The sequence below is a fragment of the Tachyglossus aculeatus genome, chromosome 16 (assembly GCF_015852505.1).
Source record: "Tachyglossus aculeatus isolate mTacAcu1 chromosome 16, mTacAcu1.pri, whole genome shotgun sequence".
NCBI classification, from domain to species: Eukaryota; Metazoa; Chordata; class Mammalia; order Monotremata; family Tachyglossidae; genus Tachyglossus; species Tachyglossus aculeatus.
The window spans coordinates 7,151,996-7,174,059 of record NC_052081.1 but is presented as its reverse complement, the minus strand read 5'-3'; the positions used below and the strand labels follow the sequence as shown (position 1 = coordinate 7,174,059).

General features: G+C 49.1%; 1 long non-coding RNA gene across 1 annotated transcript; it reads right to left on the bottom strand.

Annotated features, from left to right (window-relative positions):
- Positions 1-9,695: 9,695 nt before the first annotated feature.
- LOC119938765 lies at positions 9,696-21,135 on the bottom strand. The gene is made up of 3 exons (XR_005454500.1): positions 21,048-21,135; positions 16,276-16,417; positions 9,696-10,072 (listed from the first exon to the last, which is right to left on the bottom strand). It is a non-coding gene; the product is annotated as an uncharacterized LOC119938765 (long non-coding RNA).
- Between the last annotated feature and the right edge of the window lie 929 nt (positions 21,136-22,064).

Sequence of the window (22,064 nt, the reverse complement as noted above, 5' to 3'; positions counted from 1 at the left end):
CGAGGCCGATTGCACTGTGGCCAGGAGATGGCTGAGCCTGGAATCAATCAATCAATCATATTTACTGAGCCCTTACTGTGTGCACTGTCCTAAGCGTTTGAGAGAGCATACTGTAACAGAGTCGTTAGACACGTTCCCTACCCAAAAAGAGGTGACAGTCTAGAGAAGCCCTGGTAGCGAAGTGGCCTGAGTTTGATGGGGGTAGCAAGACCTTGTATCTCAGGTCCAAGCAAGATTAAGCCCTCCAGATTGCTATTAACCTTCTTTAGGCCAATGGACAACCACCTGGGGTGATGGGCACATTTACAAAGCAGAAGGGGTGGCAGAGACCGAGGACAATAGAAGCCTAACTGCTGTGCTGTAAAAGTACCCAACAATCGACCTCGGGGACAAATCTTGACCAGAGAGTACCATGGCCAGAACAGGCCCCTTGGGGAAGGACTGGCTGCCCTTTTAGATTGGTCTTGCACAGATCCTGCCAGGCTAGGCTGTCTTGTGCCTACTGGTGGCTCCTAGCCAAACCGAGGCACCCCGGAAAACTTACATTTAAGGTGGCCCAAGTTTTGCCAAGAAATCCAGCCCTCTTCCCTTCGAGTTTTTAAGGGACTGAGACATTATAGGAGGGCAAAGTCGGAGGTGGAAGTTGAGGGCGCTGGATATCCCCTAAAAGTAGCTCTCACAGCCCTCAGAGCCTTTTTCTCTGCCCTTGCAGGTCTCCCAGAAACTCCCCCGACTGATAGCGATGGGAGGCCAAGGTCTCCTCAAATTCACTTCTGTAACAAGGGGCCCCTTGTTGCTGTCTGGTTTTGTCTGGGCAGTCAGTGGGAAAGTAAAGGGATTTTTATCTAAATTATTTCCTTTTTTTTAGGGCTAAAATGAGTTCCGATTGGGAAAACAAAAACCCCAGTGTTTGCAGGACCAGTATTTCCAGGTCTGGGTGATGCCCGCGACCCAACCAGAAACAGGCAGATTCAGTGTTGTGGGGAGTTGCGGAGCTCCGAGGAGGTTCTAAGGACCGACGCAGAAGATGAACACCTTCGTCTGAGCAAAGCAAGCTAAGGGCTAGAGAGGCAAACAGTTCCAGGATGGTGGGGATTCTGATTGTCCTCCTTGCCTGGAGTGTGACCTTAGGCAAGTCATTTAAATTCTCTATGTCTCAGTTCCCTCATCTGTAAAATGGGGATTAAATAACTGTTCTCTCTCTTCCTTGGACAGGGAGCCCCATGCGGCACAGGGGCTGGGTGGCTACAGGCAAATCGGGTAAGACACAGTCCCTGTCCCACATGGGCCTCACAGTCTCAATCCCCATTTTACAGTTGAGGTAACTGAGGCACACAGAAAGGAAGTGACTTGTCCAAGATCACACAGCAGATATGTGACGGAGTTGGGAATAGAATCCAGGACCTTCTGATCCCAGGCCATGCTGAATCCACTAGGCCATGCTGTTTCTAAGTGCTCAGTACAGTGCTCTGCACATAAGTGCTCAATAAGTACAATTGATTGATTGGTTGATTGACTGCATCCTGAATGAGGACACCACTAAGTTAGGCAGGTCTATCTGCTGGATGTGCAGGACCAGACCAGCTCAAAGCTCAAATCAAGAAGGAAGCAGGAAATCAATGTTGCCCAGCTGGGTGGAAAGGGCAGGCCTGTAAATCAGAAGTAACCTGACCCAGTAGATAGAACACAGACCTGAGTGTCAGAAGGACCTGGGTTCTAATCCTGCTTCCGTCACTTGTCCGCTGTGTGCCCTTGGGCAAGTCACTTAACTTCTCTGCTCCTCAGTTACCTCATCTGGGGATTAAGGCTGTGAGCCTCATGTGGGACAACCTATTACCTTGTATCTACCCCAGGGCTTAGAACAGTGCTTGGCACATGGTAAGTGCTTAACTAATACCATAATTATTATTACTCCAGTGTTTAGTACAGTGCCTGGCTTAACAAATACCATAAAAAACAAACAAAAAACATTTAGGAAAACTTGCTGCCCAAAGTGTTCCACCAGCTGATTTTGGCCCCCTTGACTTGAGGTGCCAGAAAAGCGCTTAGTACAGGGCTATGCACACAGTAAGCGCTCAATAAATACGATTGAAGAAGAAGAAAAGTCTGTCACAATGCCAAACTTGTCATCCTCGAGGCTGCTGGGCCTCTACCGGCCTGCTTCCTGTTGAGGAAAGAACCTGGGCTGTGGTAGCCGAGGATTGCCAAATGGTTGGGTTCGTGCAGTTGGTTGGGGGAATCTTTCAGGAAGGAAGCTGGCAGAAAGGGCCGCGGTCACCGCTGGGCCGGGCTCCCTCTCTGGGACTGATGTAACCGCCAGGTCTGCTGACGTTGCACTGAAGAGCTGGACTTTGACTCCAGGATGCAGGAGGTGCTCTGGGAAAGACCAACTGTAACAACATCACCCAACGCCGTAAGAAGGCCGCAGGGAGCAGACTCTGGCCAAGGAGAGCCAAAGTGGCAGTCTGTCTCGGGGGTCAGGAGGACAGTGAGGTCACTGAGGGTAGGGAGGCCCTCAAAGCTGACTATTGATCGACTGAGGGATTTACCGGGGCCTACCAGGGCTGCCAATTTGGAGCCAGTTTCTAGTCTCAGTTTTGAGGCTGCTGCATATGGGACAGTAAATCTGAGTAAGTGAATCGATCTGCCAATCAATCAATCCTATTTATTGAGTGCTTACTGGGTGCAGAGCACTGTACTAAGAGCTTAGGAGAGTACAATACAGCAGAGTTGGGAGCCATATTCCCTGCCCACAAAGAGCTTACAGTCTAGAGGGAATTTTGGCACTTGATTGCCAGTGGCTAACAGGGCAGCCTTTCTGAGTTAATAATAATTGTGGTATTTCTTAAGTGCCTACTATAAGCCAAGCACTGTACTAAGCCTTTGCACTTGGATCTGTACCCCTTAAGCCCTTGATTTTCACCCCACTCTCGGTCTCATAGTATTTACATACTTATCCTTACATTCTGCCATTTCCCCTATCTAATTTATTTTAATTTCTGCCTCCCCCTGTACACTGCAAATGCCTTGTGGGCAGGGACTGTGTCTACCAATTCCATTGTACTGAACTTTTCCAAGCACTTAGTACAGTGCTCTGAATACAGTGAGTGATCAATAAATATCAATGATTGTTAGTATAGATACATGATAATCAGGTCAGACACAGTCCCTGGCCCACAGGATTCTCACAGTCTACATGGGAAGGAGAACAGGTACTTCATTTGTAGTTCAGCAACCTGGACTAGAAGGGTATGAAAAAACTCTCTCCTACTTCACAAGTTTTGTGCACTCAAGAATTTACTACTAGTAGTAATAAATATTTTTATGTCTCTCACCCAGATTACAGCATAAGCTTCTTGTGGGCTGAGAATGTGGTCCTTTTCTTTATTTTGTGCTCCCCAAGCACCTAGTTCGATGCACTACACCAAGTGGTAATTTTTAACTGCTTACCATGAGCCAACCACTATAATAATAATAATAATAATGATGGCATTTATTAAGTGCTTACTATGTGCAAAGTACTGTTCTAAGTGCTGGGGAGGTTACAAGGTGATCAGGTTGTCCCATGTGGGGCTCACAGTCTTCATCCCCATTTTACAGTTGAGGAAACTGAGGCCCAGAGAAGTGAAGTGACTTGCCTGAAGTCCCACAGCTGACAAGCGGCAGAGGTGGGATTTGAACCCATGGCCTGACTCCAATGCCCGGGCTCTTTCCACTGAGCCACGCTGCTTCTCACTATGGTAGATACCATGAAATCAGAGGCCATTTAGTCTAAGGAACATCAAGATGATGTAGCAGCTTGAACCAGGGAAGCCAAAATCACAATCAAAAGTTCTTAATGACAGCTAAATGTTGCCATGGAATTCCGATACCTAAGCAGCCCACCAATCAATGACTTAATGATGGACAAGGATGTAGAAAATCGAATCAAGAAGCCCAGCACATCTTTCGGGAGACTGTCGAATAAAATATATCATAGCGGGGTATCGGGTTCCAAACCAAATGAAAGAGCTACAGAGCTATAGTACTGTCCCACTCAATGGCTGTGAGACCTGAACCTCACCCAGATTAGCCTACTCTGCTGTCCTCACTTCCCCCCCTCTGAGCAAAAAAAAAAAAAAAACCGGAGCTGAAACTTGCTCTCCAGAATGAACCCACCTGTCCGGTTCTCGTTTGGGTTTCCCAAGTAGTTGCACAAGCAAGAAATCGGCCTTTGGCACCCCCTCGAATATTGCTGTTACAAGCAAATGGATAGCATAAACACACAGAGATACGGGTAAAACAAACACTCGGCTTATCGGCCTGACTTCTAAAGCATGATTTATCTGCAGCTGGAACTGCAAACGAACAGGCAGGCAGGACAAGGGGTTCAATTGAACCCAGGTGGGCTCGGTCCTTGGCTTTCCTCAGCTTCCATAGCTTCTCCTCTGTCACCCCTCGTCCCCTCTCCACCCACCTGCCTGGGTGCTTAACTTAGGTGGACCTTAATTTAGAAGCCACATGTACCTACGTGGAAAGAGCGCGGGGTTTGGGAGTCAGAGGTCCAGGCTTCTAATCCCGGCTCTGCCACTTGCCTGCTGTGTGACCTTGGGCAAATCCGGGACATCTCTGGGACTCAGTTCCCTTACCTGTAAAATGGGGGTTCAATACCGGTTCGCTCTCCTCCTTAGTCTGTGAGCCCCATGTGGGACAGGGGCTGTGTCTAACCTGATTGCCTACTACCATCTGATCTCCTCCTGGAAAGCCCATTCTCTGAACTCTTTATGAGCTGTCTGAGGAGACTCTGATCAAGGCATGGAAGGACGGTCTGATTGCCGAAGGAGTGGATGTTGAGGCTCAAAGGCAGAGCTGGCATTTGTGCTGGGAGCCGGATTTTCCCCTGGAATTAGCTGACCTGTGAAAAAGCGTGGTTGCCCGTGCATTGCGGGGCAGAGCAGGACTCTACCCAGCTCCAGGAGTTTGAAAGGCCCCTAGGAAGTCCCTTTTCAATTAGAGATGAATTGCAAAGCATTGCAAGAGTTCTTGAACTGTTGGGGGCTGAGGCTTGGGGTGAGAGCTAAGGATGACACAAGGCTCACAGCCCAGCTACCAGGGAGAACGATATGGAAGGGGGCAGGAGTGGGCACTAGCCCTTGCAGGACACACAGAGAGTTACTAGGCTGTGGTACCAGTTTCTAATCTTTACCAGCACTAAAATTAGCCTCATTTTCCTCCTGCTCTTCCAAACAAAAAGTCCAAAAATAGAAAAGTGGGTAACTTTTCAGCATCTCTCCCATCTCCCCAGGAAATTTCTAGGCTCTATTCCCTGGGGTTGCATCAGAGGGGGCCACTGTGTTCCTCTGTGGGGGTCCTGAGGTCTTGTGACTTGGAAGAAGCTGAGGGAGGTGGAGAAGGGGGACGGAAGGGATGGGCAGGGCCGGCTCCTGCCTGGTCAGCACTGCCGTGGGCAGAGTCAGATGGTATCACAATGCAGAGTACAGTGCCATTCTTGGGTATCTGTGGAGAGGGGCATGCCAACCCTTTGAAGTTAGCAACTGCTTGAAAGCTGCCCTCAAATTTGGGGCAGGGGGAGGGGGTGACCAGCATTATTCTAAGCAGGTGGGGGGGCCCATCACATGCCATGGGCCCCCTCTCCACCAGCTACTTCAGCATCCCCTCCCCCCCCTCCATCCTGTTAAACTAAAAGCTCCTGGAAAGCAGGAATGGTGTCTATCAACTCTACTGTATTGTTCTCTCCCAGATGCTTAGCAGAGTGCTCTGCCCACAGTGAGCGTTCAATAAATTGACGGATTCACTAATTGACCAGCGGATTGATGAAAAGCAATTCACTCCCTCGGTGTGGGAGTAGCAGCATGGTCTAGTGGAAAGAGCACAGGCCTGGGTTCTAATCCCGCTCTGTCACTTGCCTGCAGTATGGTCTTGGGCTGTCACTTAGCTTATCTGTGCTTCTCTTTCCTCATCTGTAGAATGGGGGTTTGATACTTGTTCTCTCTCCTATTTAGACTGTGAGTCCCATGTCAGGCGGAGACTTTGTCTGATTTGATTATTTTGGATTTTCTCCAGCACTTAGTACAGTGTTTTGTAGATAGTGAATGCTTAACAAGTACCATTATTATGTGTTCTGGGGGTATTCAGAGGAGAGAACAGGAAGGGCCATATCCAGATGTGGGGAACAATCTATCTAGAATTCAGTTACACCTGGAGTAGACAGCTTCTGGAGTTTCTTAGGAGACTCCCTGGCAAATATGCCTTGGAGTGCCATTGACCATACTGTGGCAGTCCAATTGCCAAGTCTTTCCTTGCAATGGTGGTGGTCAGGTAACTAGTTGCCCTGATTATTACAGGACAGTCCTGGAATTTTATGTTTATATATTTTAGGACGACTCTCCCCTCTCCTCCTCTCCCTCTTCCCTCTCTTTCTCCCTCTGTCCTCTCCTTTCTCTTGTCTCTCCTCTACCCTTCCTTTTCTTTCTCCCCCCTGCCCCCATACCCCCATTTGCAAGCACTCGGGAACAAAAAGCTCAGAAGGAGTTTTCTCCGTCCTTTTCCACACTTAAACTTTCTCAAGTACTTATTCTATTTACCCAAATATCAACTTTATTGTACTCTCCCAAGTGTTTAGTAAAGTCATCTGCCCACAGTAAGTGTTGAGTAATTGATTTGCTCATTGATCATCTGACAATTAACCTAGAAACCCCGGGTGACATTCTCCCTTTTCTCCTTTCTCATCTCCTCAGGAATTCAGAATTTTTCAAAGCTGCTTAAAAGGGAGCCCTTTGCTTGGGAAGGAGGAAAAAAAAAGGATCCAGACTTTGAAGAGCGTTCTCCTTTGAAAGAAGGGATCCATTTCTTTCCGCCAAACCCTCTGACACACTCTGGAAACAAGCCAACCCTCAGCTCCGGTCACATTCCTTTGCCTCAAGGTTTGAGTTACAGGGGCTGAAAATGAAAGGCTCGGGGATCAGTTGTGAGGGAAACAAAGAGAGTTCTTGACTAGCCTGATTCACCCCCACCCGCCGCTCTGGGTCAGCGCCCCTATTCCACAACTCTCCATCCCCTGGGTTCTAATCCCAGTTCCACCACTTTGCTGTGTAAAATTGGGCAAGTTACTTCACTTCTCTGGGTCTCAGTTACCTCATGTGTAAAGTGGGGATTAAGAATGTGGGCCTCATGTGGGACATGGGCTGTGTCCAACCTTGTATCTACCCCAGAATTTTCAACAGTGCCTGGTACATAGTAAGCGCTTAACCAATACCATTTAAAAAAAAAAGGAGTATCACGCACAGGTCCAGACTGCAAACAGTTGGCTTGGGACTGTACCATCTCGTCAAGAATAGAGCCAGAAACGACTCACCCTGATATTCCCCCTCATTTATATGCCATCCTGGGAAAGAGACTGCGAAACAGACCCCTTCTTACCCTATGAGCCTGAGAAGATTTTCTCCCATTGAAGTCCACTTGAGATAGTTTGAGAGTTCATTATGCAACCATATTATCCCAACACCCCATCAATCTCTCACAAATGGAGGCTGGGACTGGCGGTGGGGTGAAGGGGGGGGGGGCGGTGGGGGGGTTCCTTGGTGGGGTAAGTCCCTGGTCAGTGAGCTTTAAACCAAGGGAGTTCCCAGTCTTCACTGGTGACCATGATAGCTAGCTACAAGATGGAAAACCTTTTCTCACCCTGATGATTGGAAAGAAAATGGAGAGGGGAGTTAGAGGGAGCAAAGCTTCAGAGGTTGGCGAGGAGAGCAGGATCCTCTGGTTCTGGGACTAAAGGACTGACATGCTTCATTTTTCTGGAGGAGGAGGAGACCAGAGGGATTATTAAGTGAGAATCAAGCCTCTGATTCAGTTCAGAGATTAAAGAAGCAAATGATTTCTGCTGGGATTTGTCTTTCCCTGAGGCCTGGCTGGTATATTAGGACAGACTACTGGCACAGCCAGAGATGATAAAAACATCAAGGGAAAGGTGCAAAAGTTTTTCATTTCTTTTGAAAAGCTTCTTGGGTGGAGCCAGAAGCCACGTGGAAGGAGATGCAGCTCGCCACATGGAGATTTTGGGTGCTGCAATGGCAGTTCTCGGAAGAAGCAAAGGTCACATGTCGTTGCTCCAAGGGAGGCAATGCTCAAGACTGGAAGGGCAGTTTCTGATTTGCTGAAGGAATGGATTGGTCATGGGGCAGCGATGGGAAGACGTGGTGGAATGGGACTTTGGAGTCTAGGGTCAGACAAATTTCATTCTGACTCTAAGTGACCTGTTCATGGTGCTGGGAAGGCCAGAACCTTCTAGGATACAGAGGCTGCAGCAAAGGAAGAAGACACTCAGCAAGGGAAGCAGATCCAATTATTCCCCTGAGGAAGGCACAAGGAGAAGGGAAAAGGGCACTAAGAGCAGTGCAGTGACCTTGTTTTCAAACCCTGTCAAGCAAATTTCCACTCCCCTTTTGTCCCATTTCAGGGATGCTTCCTGGGGACAAATAAAGGATCTCCTGGGCCTTCCCATCACCCTGGGACCCTCCAGGTCCACAGCTGTTGACCCCAACTGGGCCCTGCACAGGCTTCTGCCATTGCAGAAGGTGTTTTCCTCAAAAGAACAACAGGCAGTTTGGGGCTGGCTCGGTGGTTTGCTATTCATCAACTGGAGACATTACAAAACTCAAGTGGCCAAAGATTTCTCAAAAGATGAGAGGGGAGGTTCTTGAAGGGTGGGTGACAGCCCTATCAGACCCTATTTCCTAGCCAAGGTGCTGGATTGCATCCTGCCTCCTGGCCCGTGCGGTCTGGATATTGGGTAACTTGGGCTCCTGAAAGTCTTTGGAGAAGGTGTCTGTGATGGCCTAGTTCACACGGAACGAAACAGCCCATCTTTCCCTGTGCAATCGACAGGCCTGTTGGGTTTCTGACACGAGAGGATAAAGAAGTGACCTGCAGAACCTTGGCTTTCAGGCCTCTCTTAGAAGAGTCTTTGGTTCACCACCATTGTATTCAGCGGGGGAGCTTCAGGGCCGCTGCCTGGCTTAAGTGCCCTCCTCTCCCACTCTGCCTAGCCGGTCCCTTGTAGCCCCTGTAAATGTGGCCAAGTCCAAGGGCATGTTTGGCATTTGGGTGCAGGGTGAGGGGCATCCACTGTGGAGGAGACTTTATGACGATCCAATTGGAGATCACACGAAACCCAGCCAGTGCCAAGTATTTCCTTTTGAGTATCAATTCTCCTCAGGGTTCTTCAGTTTTCACAAAACTCTGTGGGACAAACTCTGAACACCTTGCCTGGTCTGTGGGCAGTATTCCCAGCATTCAGTCCCAACCCCTTGGGGGGCTGACCCACCTTGGGGAGGTCTGTCATCTGCAGGGGAACCAAGGATCCCATTTGAGCAGGAAGGCTGGGGCAGTGAGCCGAGGAATACACTGAGCTGTTTGTGAGCTATTTCTTAAGCAGCTCCTTCATTGGCAGCTAGCAGTCTGGGCAAGGAACCGTCCTTTCGGGTTTGTCCGTTTACCCAGAGGTGTCTGGGTAAACAGTAGCGAATGCAGCAATTCACCAAGTGAACATCCCCCACCATGATCACCAGGGACAGACAAACCCAGCTATACCTGCGGTCTGATCAGAAGGGGAATCTAAGCATCATCCCACTTCGCTTTTTAACCAGTCTTCTGGGTTGAGTGAGGCAGACTAGTCCTATCCATACTAACCCATCTGTATTGATCGCAAAACACTTCCAACCAAACCATTACAATAGTATGAGAATCAAGCATGGAAAGAGCCCAGTCAGTTAGGAAAGGAAACGGGATCCTCCTTTGGGGGCTTTTGATGTAGTTCAGGTCCCAGAAGGCATCAGGTTAACAGATTCTGGAGAAGCTCGGGCTGCCGTTCCTCCGACCTCCTCTTAGGTACTGAGCTCTGGCCTGTTCCATTTATCAGGCCCAGCCTCTCTCCTCTGTTGCTTTCCTGTGTCCATCAGGGAAGAGAACGAGGTGTAGTGCAAAAGTTTGCCAGAGGCAGGGAGTAGATCGGTGGAGGTTCTATTCCTGGTGTCCCAAGTCTTTGGCATCTGCAGTCGGTACGGAAACTTCCCTAGAGGATTGCAGATAAAAAGGGAAAGAAGAGAAAGTCCAGGTCCATGTCTTGCCCCCCGGGGGTTGGGTGGGGGGAGAAAGTCGGGTTGGGCTAGGGTCAAATATGTCCTGGGCATGGCTCCTTCTCCAGTGCCCCCCTGGTTGCTTTCCTTCCGGCTGGGGCAGCAGCTGCAGCAACCACGCTGGTGGGGTCGCACGGCAGTGGGAAGAACTGGCAGGGATGGAGCAGGGGAAGCTCTCAGCAAGCTCTCCCTCCCTCCTCGCTCCTGCCAAAGTTTTCTCTGAGAATTGTCAGTGACTGAGTAGCAGGGGGAAGGAGTCCCCTATTGCCTTGTGGGCACGCTTTTACCCTCGTCCCCCTCTACCCTTAGTGGGAAGGGCACGCTTACAGTACCCGGGGCCAATAATCACAAGAATAATGGTCATGTTTGTTAAGCTCTATGTGCCAAGCCCTTGACTAGGTGCAGGAGTAAGCACAATGCAATAAGATCAGACCTGGTCCCTGTCCCGTGAGAAGCTGACAAGTCTAAGGGAAAGGGAGGACAGATGTTTAATCGTCAGAGAAGTTAAGTGACTTGAATAATTTCAAACAGTGGGCAAGTGGTGGAGCTGGGATTATAACCCAGGTCTCCTGTGTCCCAGGCCTGTGCTCCTTCTACTAGCCATTCAGCTTCTCTGGGATGGGATATGAATGGCAACAGAGGATCCTCACCTGGGTCCTTTTGGCTTTTTTTAACAGCTCTGGTAGAAGTGAGGGGCAAAGTTCTGTGCCCAAACTTTCTGTTGACTGGTTAACTGCCTGGTAGCCAGGGATTGCTGACATTCCAAGTCCTGGATTTCCCTCCTCCTGCATCTTCCCTTCTTCCCCCAACAACCGTTTATGAACAGTCATACTGGGCTGCTGGAGACTAGTGATGGAGTCTGAGTTGTTGGATGGTTAGGCTCCCAGCATGCAGCGGGCTGACATGGGACAAGCACGCATCATGCAACGGAAGAAGAGGGGAGGATATCAAGTGTCTGGGGACCAAGATCCGGCCCCTCAGACAGGGGCTTTCTGAGATGATCTGGTCAAGCCAGGGGAAAAAAGCCACCAAAAGGGCAGCTGAGGAACAGGTTGGCCCGAGCCTGGAGGAGGAGAACCGAGGCCCAGAGCTGGCAAATAATTCTCACTGGATCATCCCACGAGTCATGGTGGCAGCGGAAAACAAAAGCCTGGACTCTGAAGCCCAGCCCGGTTCTCGAAGCACCAGGCTGTGCCGCTTCCCCGGATGACAGGCTCCTTTATCTGCAGCCCTCTGGCCCAGGGCAAAGCCAGCAGAGCACCTCCTGGAATGGAATGTGCTGTGAGTTCAGCCTTTATCGCCGTTTCCTTAATCAGACTCCACGAGCCAATACCCCGCTGGCAAGGGATCGTCTGGCCCTATCCCCGGGTGCCTGAAAGAGCAAAGATTTCTGTTCTGGGCGTGACCCAGAGGCAGGTGATGAATCAGCCCCTGTAGAGAGGCTGGCAGCCCATGGGCCGAGCCACGAAAGCCTTGAGTGAAGGGGGAAGGGGTCGGAGGTTGGACCTTTTTCTCGTGTGTGCTGACCCGGCAGGCCTGGGCGGGTGGGATAGAGGGAGACGCTCTCTTTGGGCAGCCGTGCCCCACTCCTTGGGCCTCTGCTACCTCCGTCGTTAGGCCCCGACTCTGCTTCTTTCTTCCAGGACACAGATGGGCCCCATTCACTCTGCTCCTTTCCTTCTCAAACCCTCTCCCACCTCTGCTTCTCCCCAGCTCAACAACCCAATCATGCACTTCTCTGCCCCAGAGGGGCAGACCTCAGAAGAGCCTAACTGCTCGAAGGAAGGGAATGTGGTCGGAGTGGACCTGGGATTTAAGGCTGGAGGTGAACAGGTCAGGAGGTAGCTGTGCTCACGAGGCTCTCGGCTTAAAGTGGGGTGGTAGTGGGGGATTCTGGGCTGCTCTCAAATGTGAAGGGCCTCAGGCTGGCCCCTCCTCCATGGTCCCCTCGCCATCCTTTCTTGGAAGGTGGGGTTTTGCAGAGCTGCAAACAAGGACAAGGATTATATACTGGCCTGGCACTATACTTAGACAGGCCAAAGGAAGGCCCTCCCTGTGACTGCCCTAGTAGAGAGCGGCGACAGCCTTGGGGGATGGGTGGGTGTATCCCCCTAAAAGAAATCAAACCTGCCGTGAGGTCACAACAGCTGGAACCCTGTGGGGTCTTGTTTTTCTTCAACCTGCTTGAGAGAACCAGGGAAAACCTTTAGTCCAGTTTGCCACTATGGGTGGCAGGTTGAACTGTTGAGCCGACCGCTAAAACGCGATGGCATCTGTGGCGAATAGGTCTTGCTGCTATGTAACAGGCAGCAACGTCTGCATCCGAAATCAGAAGGACCTGGGTTCTAATTCTGTCTCCGCCACTTGGCTGCTGGGTGAACTTTGGCAAGTCACTTCACTTCTCTGGGGCTCCGTTCCCTCATTTGTAAAATGGGGATTGAGACTGTGAGTGCCCATGTGGGACAGGGACCGGGTCCAACCTGATTAACCTGTAACTACCCCAGCGCTTAGAACAGTGCTTGACAAATGGTAAGTACTTAACGAATACCGGTATTATTATTATTATTGTTGACAGGAGTGAGACCTTGTGATGATGTTGTGGGAAAAGGAACTCTAGAACAGTAAGGGTTAAGAGAAAATGCCCTCTGGATAATCCTTCTCAGAAATGTCCATCCTCTGAAGGCATCTAAGGCTGCTTGCAAACCAGCACCAAAAATGATCCAGCCCACACAATTTTATTTTTTCCCCCCTCTGTAATTTATTTTAACTTCTCTCTCCCCCACAACTGGATTGTAAGCTTCTTGAGGGTGGCGACTGGGTCGACCAAATCTGTGGTACTCCCCCCAAGTGCTTAGCACAGTGCTATGTATACAGTAAGTGCTCAATAAATACTTTGGATTGATTTTTCTGCAAAGTGGGCACAAAGGGACAAAAAGGAATAAAATCAGTTTTTTTTTTTCCTGCTGTCTTTGAATAAATCAGGCCCCAGCCTGGAAGAGGGCACAAGCAGGTATTTACAAGACCCAACCCACGAAGATCTGTTGTGGTACTGAAAGCATGGCCTGATGGAAAAAGCTCAAGCCTGGGAGTCGGAGGACTTGGGTTCTAAAACCCAGCTCCACCATTTGCCTGCTCTGAGACCTTGGGCAAGTCATTTAACTTCTCTGGGCTTCAGTTTCCTCATTTGTAAGATGAGGAATCAATACCTTTCTCCATCCTGCTTAAAATGTGAGCGCCATGGGGTACAGGGACTCTGTCTGACCTGATTATCTTGCATTTACCCCAGGGCTTAGTACTGTGTTTTGCACATAATAAGTGCTTAACAAATACTACTACTATCACATTTTTTTCAACGGGGGCCACCCTGTAAAACTGCAAATCTTACATATAGAAGTCCAGCTGTCTTCAGAGCATCAATCAATGGTATTTATTGAGTAATAATAATAATGATGATGATGGTATTTGTTAAGTGCCAGGCACCTTTCTAAGCGCTGGAAAATAAAAATTATGGTATTTTTTAGGTGCTCACTCTGTACCAGGCACTGTACTAAGTGCTGGGGTGGAAACAAGCAAATTGGGTTGGACGCAGTCCCAATCTTACGCAGATCACTAGGCTAGGCACTTGGGAGAGTGCACTAGAGTTAGTAGGAGTTCTCTTTGTCCAGTTTGAAGGATGGAGATTTAGCTTTCTGGTTGAAGGAATAGAAATCATTTTTTTCCAATGAAATCAAGTACCTCGAGGACTTTTTAATTTGAAACACCTCAGCTGGGTACTGATTTTTAAAAGGGGCAAAAAGACTTCAGAAAGACTGAGACCCCAGTTTTGGAGAGTCTGGACTCTCGATTTCTAAGCCTGGAAGGCATTTTTCCCTCCATGTCACAATTGGGGTTGGGAGGAGGAAAACTCAGATTCAAAGTATAGGACAAGGGCGTGCCCCTTTGACCTGCGGAGTCCTGGGATCGGCCGTCCTCGGCCGGAGCCGGGATGAGGTCTGGCTAATGGGTGGCTACCGTGGGCAGATCAGGGATGTTCGGAGGCAGGAGGTAAAGCTCGGGCTCTCTTCTGCCTGGCAGCCATGGACGTGTTCACCAGGCCCACCTCTTCGTGCCCATCCAGCCGGGTTCAAAATCCGCAGCTCCTGCCCCAGCTAGACCTGCTACTCACTCGGCTTTCGGGAGGCTCCCTGGAGGTAGCTGAAGGCGTTCCGGGGGCTCCGCTATCTTCTTCAAATCTGTTGGGTTTCCCAGCTGACAAAGACAGGCTGACGTTAACGGAGGGTCCAGAGGCACACTCTGTGCACGAGTAGATCACTCGCCACATCAACGTGTGTGGGAACTGTGCCAAGACTCCGATGCCCCGTAGTGAGGTGAACTCTCCCGAGACCTGGGTACCGTGGATGATTCTGCCAGCCTCACTCAGCCTGCCCAGCTTGTGGCCAATTTTGTACTCTTCCCATTTTGACCTCCCATTAGAGGCCTCCCCCAGTTCAACCCTCTTTTCCCCGGCTCACTTTCCCTGCTGCGTCGTCTATGCACGTGGATCTGTGACCTTCTGGCATTCGATATTTGCCCCTAGGCCCAGCACTGCTGTGCATATCTTTAAATTATACATTATAAATGACTTATTGATTTATATTAGTGTCAGTCTCCCCCTCTAGAGCTCATTATGGGCAGAGAATGTGTCTGTTAATTCTATCGCACTGTACCCTCCCTAGTGCTTAGTTCAGTGCTCAATAAATATCACTGATTGATTGATTGATTGATTGATTGATTAAAGCATGCACAGGGGACTCCTGAACCAAATCTAAGCTCACAGGGGTGAATCCCAAGGACCCATGGGCCAGATCAGGCCCAGGCAGGATTATCACTGCAGCAGCTTCTGCTGATCCCTGGCCCAGCGGGGGTGAGAAGAAAACTGTATAGTAACATACGTTCTTCTGGTATATTAAAAACAATGGATTTGCAACCTCTGAGGCCTTCTCTGAAAGCTCCTTGAGGGCAGGGATCATGTCTCCCAACCGTAATGTACTCTCACAAGCACTTAGTTTGGTGCACAACGTACTCAATAAATACCATTGGTTGAGTCTCTGGGGACACGCCAAACCTCACATGGAATCCTAGTTTTCCAGCAGTTCAATCAATCAGTCACATTTACTGAGCACTTACGTTGGGCAGAGACAGTACTAAGCACTCGGGAGAGTACAAACAGAGTTGGTGGACACATTCTACCAAACACCAGCAGTTCCTCCAAGAGGTTTTCCCTGATTAAGCCCTCTTTTCCCCATCTCCCCTCCCCTTCTAGGTCATTTATGCATTTGGATCTATGACCTTTGATACTCACCCCTGCCTCAACCCCACAGAACTTATGTATCTTTAAATTATATACTATCAATTATTTATTTACATTAATATCTCTCTCCCCCTCTAGACTGTAAGCTCATTGTGGGCAGGGCCAACTCTGCCAACTCTGTGGCACTGTACTCTCCCAAGCGCTTAGTACAGTGCTCTGCACATAGTAAGCACTCAATAAATACCATTGATGATGCCTCACGCAGAGTTGCTTTATTGTCAGGGAAGGATCCCTGACCAGGCTGACCCCTGGTCAATGATGGGTTGCAACAGCTTGCCAGCTCCAATGAGAAGACGGAAAATGGAGGGGGCTCCCTCGGGAATAACAATAACTAGCATTTGCTAAATACTTACTGTGAGCCAAGCACTGTACTAAGCGCTGGGGTAGATAGAACACAGTCAGATCGGACATGGTCCCTCACATCTATGAGGGAAGGAGAAAAAGAATTCCATCTCCATTTTACAGACAAAGACGCTGAGGGACAGAGAAGCCAAGTGACTTGTCATACATGGCAGATGAGAGGCGAAGCTGGGACTAGAACCCAGGCTTCCTGGCTCCCAGTCCCATGCTCTTTCCACTAAGGACCAAGCCAGGCTGCAGGCTGGGTTGGGACAGGCAAAGAAAGCGGACAAGATTCAGACTGGGCTCAAGCCTGTGCCATACCCAAAGTTGAGCCTTCCTCCCTGCTCGTAAGAAGCTCAGAGACTGGGGTCCCTCCAGCACGCACTGCTCCAAGGAAGAACAAGGAAATCACCAGAGAGGATTCCCAAAGATAGAAAATGTCCTTACGCTCCGGGCACTCCGAGATCCGCTGCTCAAGGGAGACGAAGACTTCAGTTTCCACTGGAAAGCTTCTGGGCAACAGGATTCTGCCTCCCGAGGAAATTCAAACACTGAAATGGGTGCCGCCACCTTCTTCTTGGATAGGATCCTGGGAGAGGGTTTAAGTGATTAGCAGCCCTCAACCATCCCTCTGAAATAACTGGGGCCTTCACTTATTCTGAGCAGGAGCTTTACAGCACTTAGAATGGGGTCTTGGCCTCCGTCCTGAGGTCTGGCTCAACATGGGGCCTAAAGATTGCTCAGGAAAGCTGGGGAGTCTCCCTGTTCCCCTGGCCCTTCCTGAGTCACTGTGGCTTCTCTTCCCTCCCTCTTGGACAGGAGAAGGATGCCTCCCTCAGTTGGGAATGCAGAAGATATTGGGGATAAGAAACTTTTCTGAGGGAAGTTAGGAAACCTGGATCCCAAAAGACCAGCCAAATTGCATGGGAACAGCGTTCTGATGCTTTCAGGATGGGACTGGCTAAACCCATGGGACACTAGGTCCTTCTTTGCTTCCATTCCACCAGTCTTGCCTCTGGGCTCTCTCCTGTGTCAATCCCTCTGACCTGGAACAACTCTCCCCTTTCTTCCTGAGCACTAGCTCCACTCCTTGGAGATCAATCAACTCTATTTATTGAGCACTTACTACATGCAGAGCGTGGTAGTAAGCGCTCGGAAGAGGACAACAGAATTAGCAGACACATTCCTTGACCACAACGACCTTACAGACTAGAAGACGAGCTTGCGGTCTAGAGGATGCTCAATAAAAACTTGCTCCCTGGATTGACCGTCTGCCAAGTGTCTTTAACGATAATGCTAACAGTGGTATTTGTTCAGTGCTTACTATGATGATGATGGTGTTTGTTAAGCGCTCACTATGTGTCAGGCACTGTTCTCTAAGCTCTGGGGTAGCTACAAGATAATCAGGTTGGACATAGTCCCTGCCTACATGGGGCTCATAGTCCTAATCCCCATTTTACAGATGAGGTAACTGAGGCACAGAGAAGTGATGTTACTTCCCAAGGTCACACAGCAGACATGTGGCAGAGCCGGGATTCACACCCAGGTCCTTTTTACTCCTGAATCCATGCTCTATCCACTACTCCATGCTGCTTCTTACTATGCCACATGTACCAAATACTGGGCGAAGCACTGGGGTAGAGACAATCAGATCAGATAAGGCCCCTGTCCCACATGGGGCTCAAAGTCTAAGTAGGAGAGAGAACAGGTACTGAATCCCCATTTTACAGATGAGGAAACTGAGGCACAGAGATTTTAAGTGACTTGCCCCTGGTCACAGAGCAGGTAAAGCGCAGAGCCAGGATTAGAACCTGGGTCTCCTGTCTTTAAATCCCTATTTGAGTTTTTTCCTCCTGGGCAGTCTTCCTCAGTTAGGTTTGATTCATTCTGGACAGGTCCATGGGACAGGAACCTTGCATCTTCTCCCAGGGGACCGGGCACAACTTTTGTTGTTTTTCGTTTTATACCTTTGTTGCTTTTGGAGTTTCTCCGGTGTTCAGTGATGCGTTTGCACCTTATGGGTCAAATGAAGATAACAGGCTCAGTGTTTCTATACTCCGGTGACACTGGACAAATGAAAACTGCTAAAAGCTTTGCAAAGCAAACTGTTCCTCTTCCACTGTCATAGGTTCCAATGTCTATTGTTAATTTGCAACAAGGGAGAAGGAAAGGAGAAGGCACTGTGTGTTCTCTGGCATTTACCTTTCCCGGGGCTCAGACCGTTTAGGATGTGATCTCATTGTTTTCCCCACGCCATTATTTCCCCAGCTCCGATCTCCGTGCTCCGATCGTTGCGCTGACATGGAACAGGCTGAGCCGCAGCCCAAACCGGTTCCGTGAGTGTGGGCAAGAGTCCTGGCAGGGAGTGGTCCGCTCATGCCTGACTCAGACCAGGCCTTCGGGAGCCCAGGACACGAATCCTCATTCATTCATTCATTCATTCAATCGTATTTATTGAGCGCTTACTGTGTGCAGAGCACTGTACTAAGCCCTTGGGAAGTACAAGTTGGCAACATATAGAGACGGTCCCTACCCAACAGTGGGCTCACAGAGAACAAAACAAAACAAAGCATATTAACAAAATAAAATAAATAGAATAAATATGTACAATAAAATAGAGTAATAAATACAAACATATATACATATATACAGGTGCTGTGGGGAGGGGAAGGAGATGATGCCAGAGAACAGTTCTCCCCTGGGGTTTGCGGCTCTAAGGGGACACATTTCTCTGCATTTCCAAAGCTGGGCGGGCTGTACCTAAAGGGCAGATCATGGGCTTTTGAGCCTCTGAATCAAAGCTCTGTGACCTCAGGAACCCTAGCCCCCCAAGGGACAGGGACCAGATCTGGACTGTGAGCCCGTTGTTGGGTAGGGACTATCTCTATCTGTTGCCAGATTGCACTTTCCAAGCGCTTAGTACAGTGCTTTGCTCACAGTAAGTGCTCAATAAGTACAACTGACTGACTGAATGAATCTAACGCTCACCTGTGTATTATCTTGCTGGCATTCAGGACAGTGCTCTGCACCCAGTAAACCCTAATATGTTTGGTTTTGTTCTCTGTCTCCCCCTTCTAGACTTATGTTGCCAATTTGTACTTAATTGTTGCCAAGTGCTTAGTACAGTGCTCTGCACATAGTAAGCGCTCAATAAATACGATTGATGATGATGATGTGAGCCCACTGTTGGGTAGGGACTGTCTCTATATGTTGCCAACTTGTACTTCCCAAGCGCTTAGTCCAGTGCTCTGCACACAGTAAGCGCTCAATAAATATGATTGATCGATTGATTAATAAATATGATTACAACTACTTACAACTGTTCTGTCCCGAGGTTCAGAACATCGTTAGGCAGCAGGGAGAAAATTATGGGCTCATGATGACCCCATGGTTCCAACTGTATAAGCTGTGCACACTTTAAAACATAAATCACACAGGCCTAACTCCAAAGAACAATTTGTTTGCCATCTTTCCCTTGAAAGATCCGAGTTAATCCTCATGGAGTCCATATGAGGTGGGCCGGGGCGGTGGGGGGGTTGGCACTATCATCCCTATTTCACGGGTAGAAAGGGTAATAGAGAGGGAATAAGGGCTGCCCCTTTTTGAACAGGATGGCCTAGAGGAAGAGCCCAGGACTGAAAGTCAGGAGACCTGGGTTCTAATCCTGACTCGGCCACCTGTCTGCTGTGTGGCCTTGTGCAAGTCACTTAAACAATCAATCACCTAACGTTACCTACTGAGTGCTTACTGTGTAAGCACCTCAGGGAGCTTACAGTCTAGAGGAGACGCTAACAATCTACCGCATTTAACATCTCTGGGCCTCAGTTTCCTCATCTGTAAAATGGGGACTAAATTCCTGTTCTTCCCCTCACTTAGACTGTGAAAACCATATAGTAATAACGATTATAATGATGGTATTTATTAAGCGCTTACTATGTGCCAAGCACTGTTCTAAGCGCTAAGGTAGATACAAGGTAATCGGGTAGTCCCACGTGGGGCTCACGGTCCCAATCCCCATTTTACAGATGACGTAACTGAGGCACAGAGAAGTTAAGTGACTTGCCCAAAGTCACACAGCTGACAAGTGGCGGACCCGGGGATTGGAGTGTACCTACCCCAGTGTTTAGCATATAGTAAACACTTCAACAAATGCCACACATTATATTGCCCTGACAATAGTGAGATAGAAGAACCTAGATGAAGAATGCAGAAGGGCAAACTGAAAATGGGGCTGATGATGCCTTCCCCCATACCCTATATCTGTCTCCTTCCTCCCACATCAGATTGTAAACTCTCTGGGCGGGGACCCTCTTTAATTTACATCTACTTTGTAGCTTTCCAAACACCCATTACAGGACTATGCGCGACGTTGGTGTGCTTGATAAGTGTTAGGATTAATTGCAAAATTAAATTTTTTGACTTCCCCGGACAAAAGGTGTGATGGAAGCGGAAAAGAGCCTGGGACTCAGGGGACCTGGGTTCTAATCCTGGCTCCACCACTTGTCTGTTGAGTGATCTCACCAACTCACTTCACCTCTCTGTGCTTCAGTGCCCTCATCTGTAAAATAGGGATTCAATTCAATTCTCCCTCCTACTTAGATTTTGAGTCTTACAAGGGAAAGAGGCCATGTCTGATCTGCATAACTTAGTAGAGTACAAGGCACAGTTAAAGGCACTTAATACCACAGTTATTATTATTACTATGAGAGGAACACTGCCAGTGTTTTACCAGCCCAAAACTCGGCCCCACTCTCACTATGATCTTGCTGGCTGAACTATTGTACTGTACTCTCCCAAGCGCTTAGTACAATGCTCTGCTCATAGTGAGCGCTCAATGAATACCACTGATGATGATGCACTGGGCTGATCAACAGGAGAGCTGCAGGTCAGCTGGCTCTGCTGCCTGTTATCAAGGAAAGCAGGATGGAGCCTCAGTTTGCTTGCGCTAACCAGCCTCAAATACCTGCTCGCTAGTGGTGTGTGACAAATTCAAGTTCTGGTTCCAGAAATGAGGCAAGAGAAATACCAATCTTGGTGGTTGCACACCAAGGACTCACATTCTAGAATTCGTTCTACATTAGTGGGTGTCTCCAACCTGCAAGACAGATGCATTATTTTATTTTTTTTGGCTGGGCTAATGGGGAACCAGGGGACTGCTTAGACCTCTACCTGGTAGCCTCTCTTTGGAAAACTCTTTCCCAAATATCCGAGCCTGTTACCTTTGGGATGATGGCTCCGGCTCGTTGGTGAAGCTGTTCCCGAGGTCTCCTGCCTCAGAAGGACTGCCGATGGTGGTAACGGAAATCTAGAGAGGAAGAGAAGGGATCATTTTGCAGCGTTTGTGGCAGTACCCGGCCTGACCTCGGTGCCTCGTGGCTCTGGCTGGGTCTCTTCGCCCCAGTTCAGATCCCGACCCTCACAACTCCCCACCGTATTAATCACCCGAGTTTCCATGCCCAATGTCTTCCCACAAAACCACCCTCCCGTCCTCCCCTTTCCCTCAGAAGGGACAACCTCGCTCTTTCTTCATTCCCTTGTTCACCAGGGGTTTAAGCTGGGCGAGCTCTACACGGGCCTGGGGAGGGGTGGCCCTCTGGCCTCCCCTCTGTCTTCGCAGCCTCACCCCAAAGGATAAAGGGCAACAGCTGCAGTGTCACCTTCTGGCATGAGGCATATAATAATTATTATACAATTATTATATCGTATTGTATTATTATACAATTATTATAATTGTGCTTAGCCAATACCACAGATATTATTAGGAAGCTTGTGGGCCTTCAGATCTGGTTCCCTCCCCTTTTGGTGTCTGGCATGGGAAGAAGAAGCAATGGAAGGAGGGATCCAGCCTGAGGGACCCACTTTAGGGAAAACTCTTCCCACTGCCTCCCAAGGAACCTGCTTGAAAAGGAGGAGCCCCATGCCCCACGGGCCAGGGTGGAGGGGGCCTGCTCGCCCACAGCCAGAAGACAAATTAACAAAAAGCAGCAGGGCCTAGTGGACAGAGACTGGCCATGGGAGTTAGAAGGACCTGAGCTGTAACCCTGGCTTTGTCATTTTTCAGCTTGGGACAAGTCATTTCACTTCTCTGTGCCTCAGTTCCCTCATCTGTAAAATGGGGATTAAGGCTGTAAATCCCATGTGGGACATGGATTGCGTCCAACCGCATTTACTTGCGTCCACCCCAGCGCTTAATACAGTGCCTGGCACACAGTCAGCACTTAACAAATGCCATTATT